Raw genomic sequence first — 18,829 nt, forward strand, 5'->3', positions numbered from 1 at the left:
GGCTTGCTGCTGCTGCAATCCACGCGTTTTAGATCTGCATAACTCCACCTCTTTAAACACAGCACCTTCACCCCCTGCTGTTCCCACCCGCCTCAACACCGTTGGAAGGGAGGAGAACCAATTAAGGCGGGGGGTGGGGTGGAACGAGCAGCTGTCTACCCTTAGCAGGAGGGCTCCTGATTACATACCTCTCCTGCTGCTGCTGCTGCTGGCTGTCCAGCAGCAGACTGAAGGTGGCTGCTGCTGTGCACAGGTATATAAAGGCTCAGAGCCTATTATGACACGCGCAGCCAGCGTTCCATTGCCACATTCCATCTACTGCAGGCAGGATACCTGGCTGGCTGAATGTCGCTGAGAAGCTCACAGAGACCGCCATAAGCAACAGTTTAACAGAATGCCACAGACTAATCAACCAAACTTTTTGGGTTGGGTTCTCTTTTATAGTCTGCAGGCATTAAATGAAAGAAGTCAGTGTTCCAGCAGAAGGAGACAACGTTTCAGAAAAGGCATTGTAGCAAACCAAAAAAGAAATTTTAAGCGCAGCAGAGTAACCAGCGCACATACCTGTTAGCTCAGGTGAGTTTAAAAGGCTGCTGTTGATAACAAGGGCATTTGCTAAATAGATGGTGTGTGTGCAACAATATACTGAAAGGTAAATTATATTGTGCAGCTTATCTCACCACCTGTAGTTATTTAGGTGAAAGCTCCAAAATGCTTGCCTAATATGTCTGTTTATCCAAAAGGAAGTAAAAAGGGAGAGCTAGAAAGATAGCATTGCATCACTTTACATGGCAATGCAATGCACAGTTGCTGAAGTTGAACCAAAATGAGCTTGTAATCTGGCTTCTGCAACTTTGAACATGAAAAATCCAATGAGGAGAAGAAAAGCAAAGCCAAAGAGTCCATCCCAAAATCCGACAAACAAGCAAAATGAACAAAAAACATTGAATTCAATTCTTTCTGATTTTAGAAACTGCATTAAAGAAGGGGTGCACCGGTCCTGGAGATACTGCAATACCAGGTCAATGCGTGGAGTGGACAGAGCAAGCTCTTTTTCCATCTCCCTGTTCTAAAAATCCATTTAATATATGGTCCCCAGATAGGGGACGTATCAGATATTAAACTGATAAGAACAGATTTTTTTTTTTTTTCCTCAGATTAAGACCCACATTAATTTATGCATCATAGCGCATATTCACATAACGGGTTCTCAAATCATCATTCGGAAAAACAAAAACAAAATCCCAAAAAACACAACCCTGCAATTAACTGTTACTTACTGTAAGAAGTCCAATGTGAAAAGTTCCAGAGTGCTTCTGCTGCTGTCTCACCATACTTCTTTTTATCCAATAAATAGGCATAAAACAGTCTAGCAAGAAAAATCTTTCTGCATTCCATGGGGGAAAAAACAATCTTTTTAAAAATCACCAAATTCCGAACGTCCCATAAAACCTCTTTATATATGACAAAAATAATCCAGCTTGCCCGCTTCCTTTGCGAGTACTTAAAATCTTGACCTATTAAAATCCTTTCAAAATCGAAACAATGAAAACCAACTAAAGCAACAAACATACGTGACAACAAGGTAAAAACTTTTTTAGCAAAAAAACAGTCCCAAAAAATATGCTGTATTGTTTCCACCTTATTGCAACCTTCCCTAGGACATAGTTCTTGAACCTTTATCCCCCGGTCATTCAAAAAAGCCCTTGTTGGCAAGCATCCATGCAACGCCATCCAGGTTACATCCTTCTGTCTGTTGCTGATTCCACGCATGAAAAAAAGCTTCCACACCTGTCCAGACTGTGCATTATTACAAAACGGCACATCACATAACATCTCCTTCTTCTTAATACCTGAGACAATCAGTTTTTTGTCCGGTCTAACCATGGAGCTTATCCCATTTTGATCATAGAAGGACCTAAGCACCACATAAAAAAACGGTATCACAAACGAAACTGGTTTTCTTAAATCCTTCTCACACCAGCTCCATTTCTGGAAAAGCCGTCCTGCTAAATATTTGCACATGTCCGCAGTCCTGTTATTGCACTGGGATAATTTATAAATGTTCAAAAAATAATGCATTCTTAAAAATAAGTCAATGTTAGGAAAATCACAACCCCCATTTTCCACAGAACACATAACCATTCCTCTTCTTAGTTTCTCCATTTTGGATCCCCAAAAAAACACAAACAGTTTCCTTGTCACTCTCTTTGTCCAAAGCACAGCAGGTGGGAAAATCAAAGCAGTGTACAGCAGAAGCGGGAGAATCACAGACTTGATTACCAGCACTTTCCCTCTCAGCGACAGGTTCCTTAGTTTCCAAAAGTTCAACTTCTGATCCATTTTGTCTTCTAGAATCTTCAGGCTGCTTTTCCCTTTCAGTTCCTTCTCAAAGATGACACCAAGAACCTCAATTTCCTCCCTACTCTCCACTCCTGCCACGTTAACCTCAACCTGCCTCCCAAAGTTACAAAGCTGGCACTTTCCCCAATTCACCGCCATACCAGCCACACAACAAAAAATCCTTACGTGCAAATTCACTCTATTGAGATCCGCCTGTGAACCACAAGTAAAAACAATATCATCCATATAACTTAAAGACTTGACTGGACCCCCGGATCCCCCAGGAATAAAAACACCAGCCACACACTTGTCAACTTGCACACTTTTTAAAAGGGCCTCCACCACACAGATAAAAAGAATTGGTGACAGGGGACAACCCTGCCTAACTCCCGATAAAATATTAAAACTGGAACTCACATGCCCATTAACTAAAATCTGGCTACTGACCCCACAATAAAAACTCTTAATGACCATCAATAATTTATCCGGAACACCAAGGTGACTTAAAGCAGAGAACAAAAATCTATGTGATATTTTATCAAAGGCTTTCTCCAGGTCCACCGACTGTAACAAAAGAGCATTCTTATTCAAATTAGCCTGATAAATTAAGTCTCTTAGAAGCAGCAAATTATCTGAAATTTTCCTACCAGGCACTGCACATGCCTGATACTCCCCCACCATATCACCTATCACATCTGCCAGTCTACCAGCCACAATTTTAGAAATAATTTTGTAATCACTGTTTAACAATGTTATGGGCCTCCAATTTTTAATATCCCTCATGTCCCCTTTCTTATGAATCAGCGTAACAATCCCCCTACGCATAGAAACCGATAAAATCCCATGAGTAAAACCATATTGCACCACCCGGGAAAACTCCACACCTATAATATCCCAAAATCTAACATAAAATTCAGCAGGAAGACCATCACAGCCTGGCGTCTTGCCTTTCGCCAAGCCATCCACTGCCCGTCTAATTTCATCTTTCCCAACCTCCTCACTTAAAAACCCAATTTTCTCCTCAGGAATATTATTAGTTAATACTTTGCAATAATCATTAATTTCCGCATCACTGGCTCTACTATCGTTAGAGAAGAGTGTTTCATAAAAGGAAAGAATACTGCCAATCATCTCATCCCCAGATACCTCCCCTGCAGGAGAAAAAACAGACTTAAAAACCCCTTTAGGTTTAAAACATTTTTTAAAAAAGTATCTCGAACATTGCTCATTTTCCTCCATGTGCTTTATTTTTGCCTTAAACATAATAGTCTTCCCTTTTTCAATAAGTATCTTCTTCAGTTCGTCCTTCAAATCTGCAATCTCTTTATCCACCTCCATCCCCGCTCTCTTAAACTTATGGAGTACTTCCAATTTTGAAATAACAGCAGCATCATGATCCCTTTTGGCTTTCGCTCTCCTAAAACACACCCCTTTAAAATAACATGCAAATTTCTCCTTAGCCCAGTCCCACCACTCTAGCAAATCTTTAAAAAGGTGCTGTTCAGACACACAAGACAAAAACACTTTATTAAAACCAACCTTAACACTCTCCTCTTCCAGCAGGCTTACGTTCAGCTTCCAGAGTCCCTTTCCAAAAGCCAGGGACTCAGCTATACACAGATCTACCACTATCATCTTGTGGTCAGAAAAAGTCGTCATCACGTGGTTGCACTTGGCCACCTTAATCCCTTCAGACATAAAAACATAGTCAATTCGGGAAACACTACGTCCACTATCTGATATGTATGTGAACTTATCACTTGGCCCAACCATCAGACCAGCATCCGTGTAGCGTAAATCCTGCACAATCTGATTTTAAATATTAGACGTAACATCAGTCCTACCTTCCGTAGAGCTCTTACGATCTTTTGCGGATCTGACACAATTAAAATCTCCAGCCACTATAGTGAAGTCTCTGCCTGGTAAAAACAACTTTAGAGACTCCAAAAACCCAACTCTTGCTTGTTTATCAGCAGGGGCATAAACATTAAAAACCCGTACCCGCTGACCTAAAAAATCCACTAATAAAAACAAACATCTCCCAGGTATGATTACTTTAAACTCTAAAACCTTTAGACTGGAATTACACAGTAAAATGCCCACCCCTTCATTCCTGTTTTCTGAGCATGGGGACCAAAAAGATTGCCCCTTATTCCACTCACTCTCATGCGGGGCAGATTTAATTACACATTCCTGCAGACAGACAATATCTGCATTCACACTCTCAATGTACTCCAGTATCCCTGCTCTCCTACAAGCAGAACCAATCCCTCGTACATTCAGAGAAGCAACACACAACGCCATCATAACAACAGGAAAAAATCTCCACCATACCCGATCCATCATGAACCAGGAGAAAACCCACTCCTGCCACCCACTTTTCTACGTATATCAGGCGACTCAGAACTCGAGTCCCTGTTAGAATAACCTGGTCTTAGGGAGACTGGATCTTCCTGCCCCCCAGACCAACACCCCTCCACCTTACTTCTTTTAATCACGGAGGCATAACTCTCCTCCTTGCCATCATCTTCCTCCTCATTTTCACTCCAATCACTGTTAACCCTATCACGCTGCTGAGGGGTTATAGTTCCATCCGAATCAGAATCCTCCTCCTCCAAAACCTCCATTTCCTCACCCCCATCTCTTCCCAAAACAGGATTCACTGACTCCGCCATATTAGACAAATCCATCCCATCACCCGGGCCATGCACATCAGCTACTTTGTTTATTACTTCCAGCCCCTCCCTCAAACCAACTTTCTTCTGGCTCCGCCCCTTTTCCTCCATCTTGGGCACCGCATGGTCTCTTCCCCTACCACCATCTTGTTTTTGGCTTTCCCCCTCTGAGTCTGAGCCTTCGCCCTCCTCCCCACTTTCCTGCCGAGTCTTCTTCTGCCTCTCTTCAGCGTCCACCTGTGACCTAGGAATCTGAGCCCACAATCTACATTTCCTTGCAAGGTGATCTGCATGTCCACACAAATCACACACCTTATTCATTGGGCAACCACTTGCAACATGCCCAGATTTCCCACAACCTCTACAAACATCACCTTGCACTGGACAATCCTTCTGAACATGTCCAAACTCATGACACTTCCTACAATATTCCATCTGTCCATTATAAAAACAAAATCCCCTTTCTCCTCCGATAGAAAACTGTGCAGGAATGCTCTTGGCACCCCCAATAGCTCTATCATCCGGTCTCAGTTTTACAACATATCTCCTCTTGCCATTTAGATAATTGTATTTGTTCTTCATTCTTCCCAAAAATTTAACCTCACTACAATACCGAGCTAAAAAATTGGAAACAGTCTCATCCGGAACTTTAGGGTTATACATGTGCACAACCACATACTTATATGTCTGCTGGAACAGAGGTTCCAGTGCAATAAACTCTAGGCATTTCAATTCCTTTTCTTCCTTCATTCGTACCAACTCCATGTAGACTCTCTGGCAAATACTCAAAGAAACAAAAGTGATATCATAAATTCCTTGTTTCTGAAAATCCTGCAGTGCCAATACATCCGTTACCTTCAAGCCATTAATGTTCTTCAAGACATCAACGCAAACTTGGTCCAAACCGATTTCTCCTTCATGACCTGCAGCCACCTTCAGACGGACCGAGTCCTCTAATCCACGTGTTTTCTCCACCATTTTTACAGCAGATAAACACAATCGCCGCTCAATCGCACACTAGGGCCCCACAAGGGGGAACCCCAGTCACAACTGCCCTCCAAACAACACCAGCAGCAGAAAACCACCACTGATCTTGCCAAAAGGCCGAGAAGCGATAAACAGAATTGGTTTCAAACTACGGAGCCACCCAAGGATCCTGAAAAGTCCATTTGTGGAGATGAGCTCCTGGACTCCCGTTAAGAAGACATGTTGTCAACCTCTAGATCCCTTACATGCCTGCACTTTTCGGCTTGCTGCTGCTGCAATCCACGCGTTTTAGATCTGCATAACTCCACCTCTTTAAACACAGCACCTTCACCCCCTGCTGTTCCCACCCGCCTCAACACCGTTGGAAGGGAGGAGAACCAATTAAGGCGGGGGGTGGGGTGGAACGAGCAGCTGTCTACCCTTAGCAGGAGGGCTCCTGATTACATACCTCTCCTGCTGCTGCTGCTGCTGGCTGTCCAGCAGCAGACTGAAGGTGGCTGCTGCTGTGCACAGGTATATAAAGGCTCAGAGCCTATTATGACACGCGCAGCCAGCGTTCCATTGCCACATTCCATCTACTGCAGGCAGGATACCTGGCTGGCTGAATGTCGCTGAGAAGCTCACAGAGACCGCCATAAGCAACAGTTTAACAGAATGCCACAGACTAATCAACCAAACTTTTTGGGTTGGGTTCTCTTTTATAGTCTGCAGGCATTAAATGAAAGAAGTCAGTGTTCCAGCAGAAGGAGACAACGTTTCAGAAAAGGCATTGTAGCAAACCAAAAAAGAAATTTTAAGCGCAGCAGAGTAACCAGCGCACATACCTGTTAGCTCAGGTGAGTTTAAAAGGCTGCTGTTGATAACAAGGGCATTTGCTAAATAGATGGTGTGTGTGCAACAATATACTGAAAGGTCAATTATATTGTGCAGCTTATCTCACCACCTGTAGTTATTTAGGTGAAAGCTCCAAAATGCTTGCCTAATATGTCTGTTTATCCAAAAGGAAGTAAAAAGGGAGAGCTAGAAAGATAGCATTGCATCACATTACATGGCAATGCAATGCACAGTTGCTGAAGTTGAACCAAAATGAGCTTGTAATCTGGCTTCTGCAACTTTGAACATGAAAAATCCAATGAGGAGAAGAAAAGCAAAGCCAAAGAGTCCATCCCAAAATCCGACAAACAAGCAAAATGAACAAAAAACATTGAATTCAATTCTTTCTGATTTTAGAAACTGCATTAAAGAAGGGGTGCACCGGTCCTGGAGATACTGCAATACCAGGTCAATGCGTGGAGTGGACAGAGCAAGCTCTTTTTCCATCTCCCTGTTCTAAAAATCCATTTAATATATGGTCCCCAGATAGGGGACGTATCAGATATTAAACTGATAAGAACAGATACTACACTTGATCTTAGCCAAAAGGCCGAGAAGCGATAACCAGAATTGGTTTCAAACTACGGAGCCACCCAAGGATCCTGAAAAGTCCATTTGTGGAGATGAGCTCCTGGACTCCCGTTAAGAAGACATGTTGTCAACCTCTAGATCCCTTACATGCCTGCACTTTTCGGCTTGCTGCTGCTGCAATCCACGCGTTTTAGATCTGCATAACTCCACCTCTTTAAACACAGCACCTTCACCCCCTGCTGTTCCCACCCGCCTCAACACCGTTGGAAGGGAGGAGAACCAATTAAGGCGGGGGGTGGGGTGGAACGAGCAGCTGTCTACCCTTAGCAGGAGGGCTCCTGATTACATACCTCTCCTGCTGCTGCTGCTGCTGGCTGTCCAGCAGCAGACTGAAGGTGGCTGCTGCTGTGCACAGGTATATAAAGGCTCAGAGCCTATTATGACACGCGCAGCCAGCGTTCCATTGCCACATTCCATCTACTGCAGGCAGGATACCTGGCTGGCTGAATGTCGCTGAGAAGCTCACAGAGACCGCCATAAGCAACAGTTTAACAGAATGCCACAGACTAATCAACCAAACTTTTTGGGTTGGGTTCTCTTTTATAGTCTGCAGGCATTAAATGAAAGAAGTCAGTGTTCCAGCAGAAGGAGACAACGTTTCAGAAAAGGCATTGTAGCAAACCAAAAAAGAAATTTTAAGCGCAGCAGAGTAACCAGCGCACATACCTGTTAGCTCAGGTGAGTTTAAAAGGCTGCTGTTGATAACAAGGGCATTTGCTAAATAGATGGTGTGTGTGCAACAATATACTGAAAGGTCAATTATATTGTGCAGCTTATCTCACCACCTGTAGTTATTTAGGTGAAAGCTCCAAAATGCTTGCCTAATATGTCTGTTTATCCAAAAGGAAGTAAAAAGGGAGAGCTAGAAAGATAGCATTGCATCACATTACATGGCAATGCAATGCACAGTTGCTGAAGTTGAACCAAAATGAGCTTGTAATCTGGCTTCTGCAACTTTGAACATGAAAAATCCAATGAGGAGAAGAAAAGCAAAGCCAAAGAGTCCATCCCAAAATCCGACAAACAAGCAAAATGAACAAAAAACATTGAATTCAATTCTTTCTGATTTTAGAAACTGCATTAAAGAAGGGGTGCACCGGTCCTGGAGATACTGCAATACCAGGTCAATGCGTGGAGTGGACAGAGCAAGCTCTTTTTCCATCTCCCTGTTCTAAAAATCCATTTAATATATGGTCCCCAGATAGGGGACGTATCAGATATTAAACTGATAAGAACAGATTTTTTTTTTTTATCGAAAGCCCGAATTCGTGTACAAAACCCGAGTGCGCTTAAAAAAGTGACAAGTGCCACAAAAAAAGTGCACTAGGATGCTGGTCTTCTTGAAACCCTCTCCAAAAGGAGAAGGGTCCCCCAAACCATTCCCCGTCCCTCCGAGCCAAAAGGCCACAGCGAGGAACAGGGACAAAAAGCCACCTCCAGCCGAAGCCAGAGGCGACCCAATCTTACCCCCAGCACCTGCCCGAGTTCTCACCCGAGCAAGGCACTGGGAGCCAAAGACTGTGCTCCCCTCCCGGAAGAGGGGAGCCAACAACGCTCTCCTCCCGAAAGAGGAGAGCCAGGGGGGTTCAGGGGGGAGCGGAACCTGATGGCCACACACTCCCCCCCTAGACCTGCCAAGAGAGGAACCCGTAAGGGAACCGCATCCCGACAAAATCATAGTAGGACGTGACACACGTGAATAAGTGGACACACAGTGACAAAGAAATTAAATAAATAGTGAAGGTTTCACAGTATAATACTGCCCGGACCTTCGACCGGGAATTGAAAAATTCCCCATCCTAAGGCCAGAAGGCCCGGAATAAGGGTGTGTGCGAAGAAAGAAAATTTGAAGTGCTTGTGCAAATGTGCCATAAACTCAAGTGGGGTTCCCAATCCCAGTGAGTTAAGGCACCCCAGGGTCACCACTCCTGGGGCACTTCACACTTCGGGCTTTCGATCTTCCCCGGCCCAATGGCGTCGATCCTGGGGGGCCATGCTTTCCACCAGATGACTATATTAGCCACCTGGCGTACTAACAAGCGCCTAAACCCCAGTGTGCATAATGTATCAATCTACCAGGGCGGCCAACATCCAAAACCGCCTTTTCAAAAGATACTACACTTGATCTTAGCCAAAAGGCCGAGAAGCGATAACCAGAATTGGTTTCAAACTACGGAGCCACCCAAGGATCCTGAAAAGTCCATTTGTGGAGATGAGCTCCTGGACTCCCGTTAAGAAGACATGTTGTCAACCTCTAGATCCCTTACATGCCTGCACTTTTCGGCTTGCTGCTGCTGCAATCCACGCGTTTTAGATCTGCATAACTCCACCTCTTTAAACACAGCACCTTCACCCCCTGCTGTTCCCACCCGCCTCAACACCGTTGGAAGGGAGGAGAACCAATTAAGGCGGGGGGTGGGGTGGAACGAGCAGCTGTCTACCCTTAGCAGGAGGGCTCCTGATTACATACCTCTCCTGCTGCTGCTGCTGCTGGCTGTCCAGCAGCAGACTGAAGGTGGCTGCTGCTGTGCACAGGTATATAAAGGCTCAGAGCCTATTATGACACGCGCAGCCAGCGTTCCATTGCCACATTCCATCTACTGCAGGCAGGATACCTGGCTGGCTGAATGTCGCTGAGAAGCTCACAGAGACCGCCATAAGCAACAGTTTAACAGAATGCCACAGACTAATCAACCAAACTTTTTGGGTTGGGTTCTCTTTTATAGTCTGCAGGCATTAAATGAAAGAAGTCAGTGTTCCAGCAGAAGGAGACAACGTTTCAGAAAAGGCATTGTAGCAAACCAAAAAAGAAATTTTAAGCGCAGCAGAGTAACCAGCGCACATACCTGTTAGCTCAGGTGAGTTTAAAAGGCTGCTGTTGATAACAAGGGCATTTGCTAAATAGATGGTGTGTGTGCAACAATATACTGAAAGGTCAATTATATTGTGCAGCTTATCTCACCACCTGTAGTTATTTAGGTGAAAGCTCCAAAATGCTTGCCTAATATGTCTGTTTATCCAAAAGGAAGTAAAAAGGGAGAGCTAGAAAGATAGCATTGCATCACATTACATGGCAATGCAATGCACAGTTGCTGAAGTTGAACCAAAATGAGCTTGTAATCTGGCTTCTGCAACTTTGAACATGAAAAATCCAATGAGGAGAAGAAAAGCAAAGCCAAAGAGTCCATCCCAAAATCCGACAAACAAGCAAAATGAACAAAAAACATTGAATTCAATTCTTTCTGATTTTAGAAACTGCATTAAAGAAGGGGTGCACCGGTCCTGGAGATACTGCAATACCAGGTCAATGCGTGGAGTGGACAGAGCAAGCTCTTTTTCCATCTCCCTGTTCTAAAAATCCATTTAATATATGGTCCCCAGATAGGGGACGTATCAGATATTAAACTGATAAGAACAGATTTTTTTTTTTTATCGAAAGCCCGAATTCGTGTACAAAACCCGAGTGCGCTTAAAAAAGTGACAAGTGCCACAAAAAAAGTGCACTAGGATGCTGGTCTTCTTGAAACCCTCTCCAAAAGGAGAAGGGTCCCCCAAACCATTCCCCGTCCCTCCGAGCCAAAAGGCCACAGCGAGGAACAGGGACAAAAAGCCACCTCCAGCCGAAGCCAGAGGCGACCCAATCTTACCCCCAGCACCTGCCCGAGTTCTCACCCGAGCAAGGCACTGGGAGCCAAAGACTGTGCTCCCCTCCCGGAAGAGGGGAGCCAACAACGCTCTCCTCCCGAAAGAGGAGAGCCAGGGGGGTTCAGGGGGGAGCGGAACCTGATGGCCACACACTCCCCCCCTAGACCTGCCAAGAGAGGAACCCGTAAGGGAACCGCATCCCGACAAAATCATAGTAGGACGTGACACACGTGAATAAGTGGACACACAGTGACAAAGAAATTAAATAAATAGTGAAGGTTTCACAGTATAATACTGCCCGGACCTTCGACCGGGAATTGAAAAATTCCCCATCCTAAGGCCAGAAGGCCCGGAATAAGGGTGTGTGCGAAGAAAGAAAATTTGAAGTGCTTGTGCAAATGTGCCATAAACTCAAGTGGGGTTCCCAATCCCAGTGAGTTAAGGCACCCCAGGGTCACCACTCCTGGGGCACTTCACACTTCGGGCTTTCGATCTTCCCCGGCCCAATGGCGTCGATCCTGGGGGGCCATGCTTTCCACCAGATGACTATATTAGCCACCTGGCGTACTAACAAGCGCCTAAACCCCAGTGTGCATAATGTATCAATCTACCAGGGCGGCCAACATCCAAAACCGCCTTTTCAAAAGATACTACACTTGATCTTAGCCAAAAGGCCGAGAAGCGATAACCAGAATTGGTTTCAAACTACGGAGCCACCCAAGGATCCTGAAAAGTCCATTTGTGGAGATGAGCTCCTGGACTCCCGTTAAGAAGACATGTTGTCAACCTCTAGATCCCTTACATGCCTGCACTTTTCGGCTTGCTGCTGCTGCAATCCACGCGTTTTAGATCTGCATAACTCCACCTCTTTAAACACAGCACCTTCACCCCCTGCTGTTCCCACCCGCCTCAACACCATTGGAAGGGAGGAGAACCAATTAAGGCGGAGGGTGGGGTGGAACGAGCAGCTGTCTACCCTTAGCAGGAGGGCTCCTGATTACATACCTCTCCTGCTGCTGCTGCTGCTGGCTGTCCAGCAGCAGACTGAAGGTGGCTGCTGCTGTGCACAGGTATATAAAGGCTCAGAGCCTATTATGACACGCGCAGCCAGCGTTCCATTGCCACATTCCATCTACTGCAGGCAGGATACCTGGCTGGCTGAATGTCGCTGAGAAGCTCACAGAGACCGCCATAAGCAACAGTTTAACAGAATGCCACAGACTAATCAACCAAACTTTTTGGGTTGGGTTCTCTTTTATAGTCTGCAGGCATTAAATGAAAGAAGTCAGTGTTCCAGCAGAAGGAGACAACGTTTCAGAAAAGGCATTGTAGCAAACCAAAAAAGAAATTTTAAGCGCAGCAGAGTAACCAGCGCACATACCTGTTAGCTCAGGTGAGTTTAAAAGGCTGCTGTTGATAACAAGGGCATTTGCTAAATAGATGGTGTGTGTGCAACAATATACTGAAAGGTCAATTATATTGTGCAGCTTATCTCACCACCTGTAGTTATTTAGGTGAAAGCTCCAAAATGCTTGCCTAATATGTCTGTTTATCCAAAAGGAAGTAAAAAGGGAGAGCTAGAAAGATAGCATTGCATCACATTACATGGCAATGCAATGCACAGTTGCTGAAGTTGAACCAAAATGAGCTTGTAATCTGGCTTCTGCAACTTTGAACATGAAAAATCCAATGAGGAGAAGAAAAGCAAAGCCAAAGAGTCCATCCCAAAATCCGACAAACAAGCAAAATGAACAAAAAACATTGAATTCAATTCTTTCTGATTTTAGAAACTGCATTAAAGAAGGGGTGCACCGGTCCTGGAGATACTGCAATACCAGGTCAATGCGTGGAGTGGACAGAGCAAGCTCTTTTTCCATCTCCCTGTTCTAAAAATCCATTTAATATATGGTCCCCAGATAGGGGACGTATCAGATATTAAACTGATAAGAACAGATTTTTTTTTTTTTTTTTTTTTTTTTCGAAAGCCCGAATTCGTGTACAAAACCCGAGTGCGCTTAAAAAAGTGACAAGTGCCACAAAAAAAGTGCACTAGGATGCTGGTCTTCTTGAAACCCTCTCCAAAAGGAGAAGGGTCCCCCAAACCATACCCCGTCCCTCCGAGCCAAAAGGCCACAGCGAGGAACAGGGACAAAAAGCCACCTCCAGCCGAAGCCAGAGGTGACCCAATCTTACCCCCAGCACCTGCCCGAGTTCTCACCCGAGCAAGGCACTGGGAGCCAAAGACTGTGCTCTCCTCCCGGAAGAGGGGAGCCAACAACGCTCTCCTCCCGAAAGAGGAGAGCCAGGGGGGTTCAGGGGGGAGCGGAACCTGATGGCCACACACTCCCCCCCTAGACCTGCCAAGAGAGGAACCCGTAAGGGAACCGCATCCCGACAAAATCCTAGTAGGACGTGACAAACGTGAATAAGTGGACACACAGTGACAAAGAAATTAAATTAATAGTGAAGGTTTCACAGTATAATACTGCCCGGACCTTCGACCGGGAATTGAAAAATTCCCCATCCTAAGGCCAGAAGGCCCGGAATAAGGGTGTGTGCGAAGAAAGAAAATTTGAAGTGCTTGTGCAAATGTGCCATAAACTCAAGTGGGGTTCCCAATCCCAGTGAGTTAAGGCACCCCAGGGTCACCACTCCTGGGGCACTTCACACTTCGGGCTTTCGATCTTCCCCGGCCCAATGTCGTCGATCCTGGGGGGCCATGCTTTCCACCAGATGACTATATTAGCCACCTGGCGTACTAACAAGCGCCTAAACCCCAGTGTGCATAATGTATCAATCTACTAGGGCGGCCAACATCGAAAACCGCCTTTTCAAAAGATACTACACTTGATCTTAGCCAAAAGGCCGAGAAGCGATAACCAGAATTGGTTTCAAACTACGGAGCCACCCAAGGATCCTGAAAAGTCCATTTGTGGAGATGAGCTCCTGGACTCCCGTTAAGAAGACATGTTGTCAACCTCTAGATCCCTTACATGCCTGCACTTTTCGGCTTGCTGCTGCTGCAATCCACGCGTTTTAGATCTGCATAACTCCACCTCTTTAAACACAGCACCTTCACCCCCTGCTGTTCCCACCCGCCTCAACACCGTTGGAAGGGAGGAGAACCAATTAAGGCGGGGGGTGGGGTGGAACGAGCAGCTGTCTACCCTTAGCAGGAGGGCTCCTGATTACATACCTCTCCTGCTGCTGCTGCTGCTGGCTGTCCAGCAGCAGACTGAAGGTGGCTGCTGCTGTGCACAGGTATATAAAGGCTCAGAGCCTATTATGACACGCGCAGCCAGCGTTCCATTGCCACATTCCATCTACTGCAGGCAGGATACCTGGCTGGCTGAATGTCGCTGAGAAGCTCACAGAGACCGCCATAAGCAACAGTTTAACAGAATGCCACAGACTAATCAACCAAACTTTTTGGGTTGGGTTCTCTTTTATAGTCTGCAGGCATTAAATGAAAGAAGTCAGTGTTCCAGCAGAAGGAGACAACGTTTCAGAAAAGGCATTGTAGCAAACCAAAAAAGAAATTTTAAGCGCAGCAGAGTAACCAGCGCACATACCTGTTAGCTCAGGTGAGTTTAAAAGGCTGCTGTTGATAACAAGGGCATTTGCTAAATAGATGGTGTGTGTGCAACAATATACTGAAAGGTCAATTATATTGTGCAGCTTATCTCACCACCTGTAGTTATTTAGGTGAAAGCTCCAAAATGCTTGCCTAATATGTCTGTTTATCCAAAAGGAAGTAAAAAGGGAGAGCTAGAAAGATAGCATTGCATCACATTACATGGCAATGCAATGCACAGTTGCTGAAGTTGAACCAAAATGAGCTTGTAATCTGGCTTCTGCAACTTTGAACATGAAAAATCCAATGAGGAGAAGAAAAGCAAAGCCAAAGAGTCCATCCCAAAATCCGACAAACAAGCAAAATGAACCAAAAACATTGAATTCAATTCTTTCTGATTTTAGAAACTGCATTAAAGAAGGGGTGCACCGGTCCTGGAGATACTGCAATACGAGGTCAATGCGTGGAGTGGACAGAGCAAGCTCTTTTTCCATCTCCCTGTTCTAAAAATCCATTTAATATATGGTCCCCAGATAGGGGACGTATCAGATATTAAACTGATAAGAACAGATACTACACTTGATCTTAGCCAAAAGGCCGAGAAGCGATAACCAGAATTGGTTTCAAACTACGGAGCCACCCAAGGATCCTGAAAAGTCCATTTGTGGAGATGAGCTCCTGGACTCCCGTTAAGAAGACATGTTGTCAACCTCTAGATCCCTTACATGCCTGCACTTTTCGGCTTGCTGCTGCTGCAATCCACGCGTTTTAGATCTGCATAACTCCACCTCTTTAAACACAGCACCTTCACCCCCTGCTGTTCCCACCCGCCTCAACACCGTTGGAAGGGAGGAGAACCAATTAAGGCGGGGGGTGGGGTGGAACGAGCAGCTGTCTACCCTTAGCAGGAGGGCTCCTGATTACATACCTCTCCTGCTGCTGCTGCTGCTGGCTGTCCAGCAGCAGACTGAAGGTGGCTGCTGCTGTGCACAGGTATATAAAGGCTCAGAGCCTATTATGACACGCGCAGCCAGCGTTCCTTTGCCACATTCCATCTACTGCAGGCAGGATACCTGGCTGGCTGAATGTCGCTGAGAAGCTCACAGAGACCGCCATAAGCAACAGTTTAACAGAATGCCACAGACTAATCAACCAAACTTTTTGGGCTGGGTTCTCTTTTATAGTCTGCAGGCATTAAATGAAAGAAGTCAGTGTTCCAGCAGAAGGAGACAACGTTTCAGAAAAGGCATTGTAGCAAACCAAAAAAGAAATTTTAAGCGCAGCAGAGTAACCAGCGCACATACCTGTTAGCTCAGGTGAGTTTAAAAGGCTGCTGTTGATAACAAGGGCATTTGCTAAATAGATGGTGTGTGTGCAACAATATACTGAAAGGTCAATTATATTGTGCAGCTTATCTCACCACCTGTAGTTATTTAGGTGAAAGCTCCAAAATGCTTGCCTAATATGTCTGTTTATCCAAAAGGAAGTAAAAAGGGAGAGCTAGAAAGATAGCATTGCATCACATTACATGGCAATGCAATGCACAGTTGCTGAAGTTGAACCAAAATGAGCTTGTAATCTGGCTTCTGCAACTTTGAACATGAAAAATCCAATGAGGAGAAGAAAAGCAAAGCCAAAGAGTCCATCCCAAAATCCGACAAACAAGCAAAATGAACAAAAAACATTGAATTCAATTCTTTCTGATTTTAGAAACTGCATTAAAGAAGGGGTGCACCGGTCCTGGAGATACTGCAATACCAGGTCAATGCGTGGAGTGGACAGAGCAAGCTCTTTTTCCATCTCCCTGTTCTAAAAATCCATTTAATATATGGTCCCCAGATAGGGGACGTATCAGATATTAAACTGATAAGAACAGATACTACACTTGATCTTAGCCAAAAGGCCGAGAAGCGATAACCAGAATTGGTTTCAAACTACGGAGCCACCCAAGGATCCTGAAAAGTCCATTTGTGGAGATGAGCTCCTGGACTCCCGTTAAGAAGACATGTTGTCAACCTCTAGATCCCTTACATGCCTGCACTTTTCGGCTTGCTGCTGCTGCAATCCACGCGTTTTAGATCTGCATAACTCCACCTCTTTAAACACAGCACCTTCACCCCCTGCTGTTCCCACCCGCCTCAACACCGTTGGAAGGGAGGAGAACCAATTAAGGCGGGGGGTGGGGTGGAACGAGCAGCTGTCTACCCTTAGCAGGAGGGCTCCTGATTACATACCTCTCCTGCTGCTGCTGCTGCTGGCTGTCCAGCAGCAGACTGAAGGTGGCTGCTGCTGTGCACAGGTATATAAAGGCTCAGAGCCTATTATGACACGCGCAGCCAGCGTTCCATTGCCACATTCCATCTACTGCAGGCAGGATACCTGGCTGGCTGAATGTCGCTGAGAAGCTCACAGAGACCGCCATAAGCAACAGTTTAACAGAATGCCACAGACTAATCAACCAAACTTTTTGGGTTGGGTTCTCTTTTATAGTCTGCAGGCATTAAATGAAAGAAGTCAGTGTTCCAGCAGAAGGAGACAACGTTTCAGAAAAGGCATTGTAGCAAACCAAAAAAGAAATTTTAAGCGCAGCAGAGTAACCAGCGCACATACCTGTTAGCTCAGGTGAGTTTAAAAGGCTGCTGTTGATAACAAGGGCATTTGCTAAATAGATGGTGTGTGTACAACAATATACTGAAAGGTCAATTATATTGTGCAGCTTATCTCACCACCTGTAGTTATTTAGGTGAAAGCTCCAAAATGCTTGCCTAATATGTCTGTTTATCCAAAAGGAAGTAAAAAGGGAGAGCTAGAAAGATTGCATTGCATCACATTACATGGCAATGCAATGCACAGTTGCTGAAGTTGAACCAAAATGAGCTTGTAATCTGGCTTCTGCAACTTTGAACATGAAAAATCCAATGAGGAGAAGAAAAGCAAAGCCAAAGAGTCCATCCCAAAATCCGACAAACAAGCAAAATGAACCAAAAACATTGAATTCAATTCTTTCTGATTTTAGAAACTGCATTAAAGAAGGGGTGCACCGGTCCTGGAGATACTGCAATACCAGGTCAATGCGTGGAGTGGACAGAGCAAGCTCTTTTTCCATCTCCCTGTTCTAAAAATCCATTTAATATATGGTCCCCAGATAGGGGACGTATCAGATATTAAACTGATAAGAACAGATTTTTTGATTGAAGCTGCATCCAAGGCACTGAAAAATGTGACCGAAGTCACACCAAAACAGCGCACGAGGCGAGGATTCATGTGGACCCTTCCCGGAGGAGAGGGTCCCCAATAAACCATCCCCATCCCTCCGAGCCAGAAGGCCACAGCGAGGGTCAGGGATCTCCGATGCTCTCCCTAGCCGAAGCCGGAGAAGAGCCGTTTTCGTGCTCCCAGCTTCCATCTAGGCTGCCACCCTAGTGGAGCTGGAGCCTGTGTTGGTTTCTCAGCCCAAAGCTGACCGGACCTCCGACCGGGTTTATAAAAATTCCCCTTCCTAGCCCGGAGGCCAGGAATAGGGGGGGTTGCTCAGAAAGTATGATTGGCAAAGGTGCGGCGTGCTACGAAGCCAAGTCTTTCTGGGGTTCCCAGTCCCAGTAAGCTTGGACTCCCACCAGGGCGCCTACTCCTGGGGCACATTGCTCCAAAGCCCTCACACTTACCCAGCCTAGTGACTTCGATCCTGGAGGGCCATGTTTTCCATCAGATAACTCTATGAGCCACCTGGCGTACTAACAAGTGCACCAAACCAGTGTGTAATATGCATCAATTTACTAGGGCAGCCCAAGGACAAAACTGCCTTTTCAAAAGATACTACACTTGATCTTAGCCAAAAGGCCGAGAAGCGATAACCAGAATTGGTTTCAAACTACGGAGCCACCCAAGGATCCTGAAAAGTCCATTTGTGGAGATGAGCTCCTGGACTCCCGTTAAGAAGACATGTTGTCAACCTCTAGATCCCTTACATGCCTGCACTTTTCGGCATGCTGCTGCTGCAATCCACGCGTTTTAGATCTGCATAACTCCACCTCTTTAAACACAGCACCTTCACCCCCTGCTGTTCCCACCCGCCTCAACACCGTTGGAAGGGAGGAGAACCAATTAAGGCGGGGGGTGGGGTGGAATGAGCAGCTGTCTA

The 18,829-nt window shown here is 45.5% G+C and overlaps 8 non-coding genes and 4 pseudogenes across 8 annotated transcripts; all 12 read right to left on the reverse strand.

The window, feature by feature from the left end:
• Positions 1–984: 984 nt before the first annotated feature.
• LOC141227235 (U2 spliceosomal RNA) lies at positions 985–1,179 on the reverse strand. The gene has a single exon (XR_012294324.1). It is a non-coding gene; the product is annotated as a U2 spliceosomal RNA (small nuclear RNA).
• Positions 1,180–7,249: 6,070 nt separating this feature from the next.
• On the reverse strand, positions 7,250–7,440 carry LOC141227481 (U2 spliceosomal RNA). The gene has a single exon (XR_012294474.1). It is a non-coding gene; the product is annotated as a U2 spliceosomal RNA (small nuclear RNA).
• A 1,115-nt stretch (positions 7,441–8,555) lies between these two features.
• On the reverse strand, positions 8,556–8,739 carry LOC141227168 (U2 spliceosomal RNA). The gene has a single exon (XR_012294266.1). It is a non-coding gene; the product is annotated as a U2 spliceosomal RNA (small nuclear RNA).
• Positions 8,740–9,528: 789 nt separating this feature from the next.
• Positions 9,529–9,620, reverse strand: LOC141227324 (U2 spliceosomal RNA; annotated as a pseudogene).
• A 1,115-nt stretch (positions 9,621–10,735) lies between these two features.
• On the reverse strand, positions 10,736–10,919 carry LOC141227169 (U2 spliceosomal RNA). Its single transcript, XR_012294267.1, has one exon. It is a non-coding gene; the product is annotated as a U2 spliceosomal RNA (small nuclear RNA).
• Positions 10,920–11,708: 789 nt separating this feature from the next.
• On the reverse strand, positions 11,709–11,800 carry LOC141227325 (U2 spliceosomal RNA; annotated as a pseudogene).
• A 1,115-nt stretch (positions 11,801–12,915) lies between these two features.
• LOC141227252 (U2 spliceosomal RNA) lies at positions 12,916–13,105 on the reverse strand. Its single transcript, XR_012294334.1, has one exon. It is a non-coding gene; the product is annotated as a U2 spliceosomal RNA (small nuclear RNA).
• Positions 13,106–13,899: 794 nt separating this feature from the next.
• On the reverse strand, positions 13,900–13,991 carry LOC141227320 (U2 spliceosomal RNA; annotated as a pseudogene).
• Positions 13,992–15,106: 1,115 nt separating this feature from the next.
• On the reverse strand, positions 15,107–15,297 carry LOC141227090 (U2 spliceosomal RNA). The gene has a single exon (XR_012294199.1). It is a non-coding gene; the product is annotated as a U2 spliceosomal RNA (small nuclear RNA).
• A 1,115-nt stretch (positions 15,298–16,412) lies between these two features.
• On the reverse strand, positions 16,413–16,603 carry LOC141227482 (U2 spliceosomal RNA). Its single transcript, XR_012294475.1, has one exon. It is a non-coding gene; the product is annotated as a U2 spliceosomal RNA (small nuclear RNA).
• A 1,115-nt stretch (positions 16,604–17,718) lies between these two features.
• LOC141227114 (U2 spliceosomal RNA) lies at positions 17,719–17,900 on the reverse strand. Its single transcript, XR_012294222.1, has one exon. It is a non-coding gene; the product is annotated as a U2 spliceosomal RNA (small nuclear RNA).
• Positions 17,901–18,424: 524 nt separating this feature from the next.
• Positions 18,425–18,540, reverse strand: LOC141227313 (U2 spliceosomal RNA; annotated as a pseudogene).
• Between the last annotated feature and the right edge of the window lie 289 nt (positions 18,541–18,829).

The sequence above is a fragment of the Phyllobates terribilis genome, unplaced genomic scaffold (assembly GCF_046119375.1).
Source record: "Phyllobates terribilis strain yellow unplaced genomic scaffold, ASM4611937v1 Scaffold_416__1_contigs__length_1633014, whole genome shotgun sequence".
Classification (NCBI taxonomy): Eukaryota; Metazoa; Chordata; class Amphibia; order Anura; family Dendrobatidae; genus Phyllobates; species Phyllobates terribilis.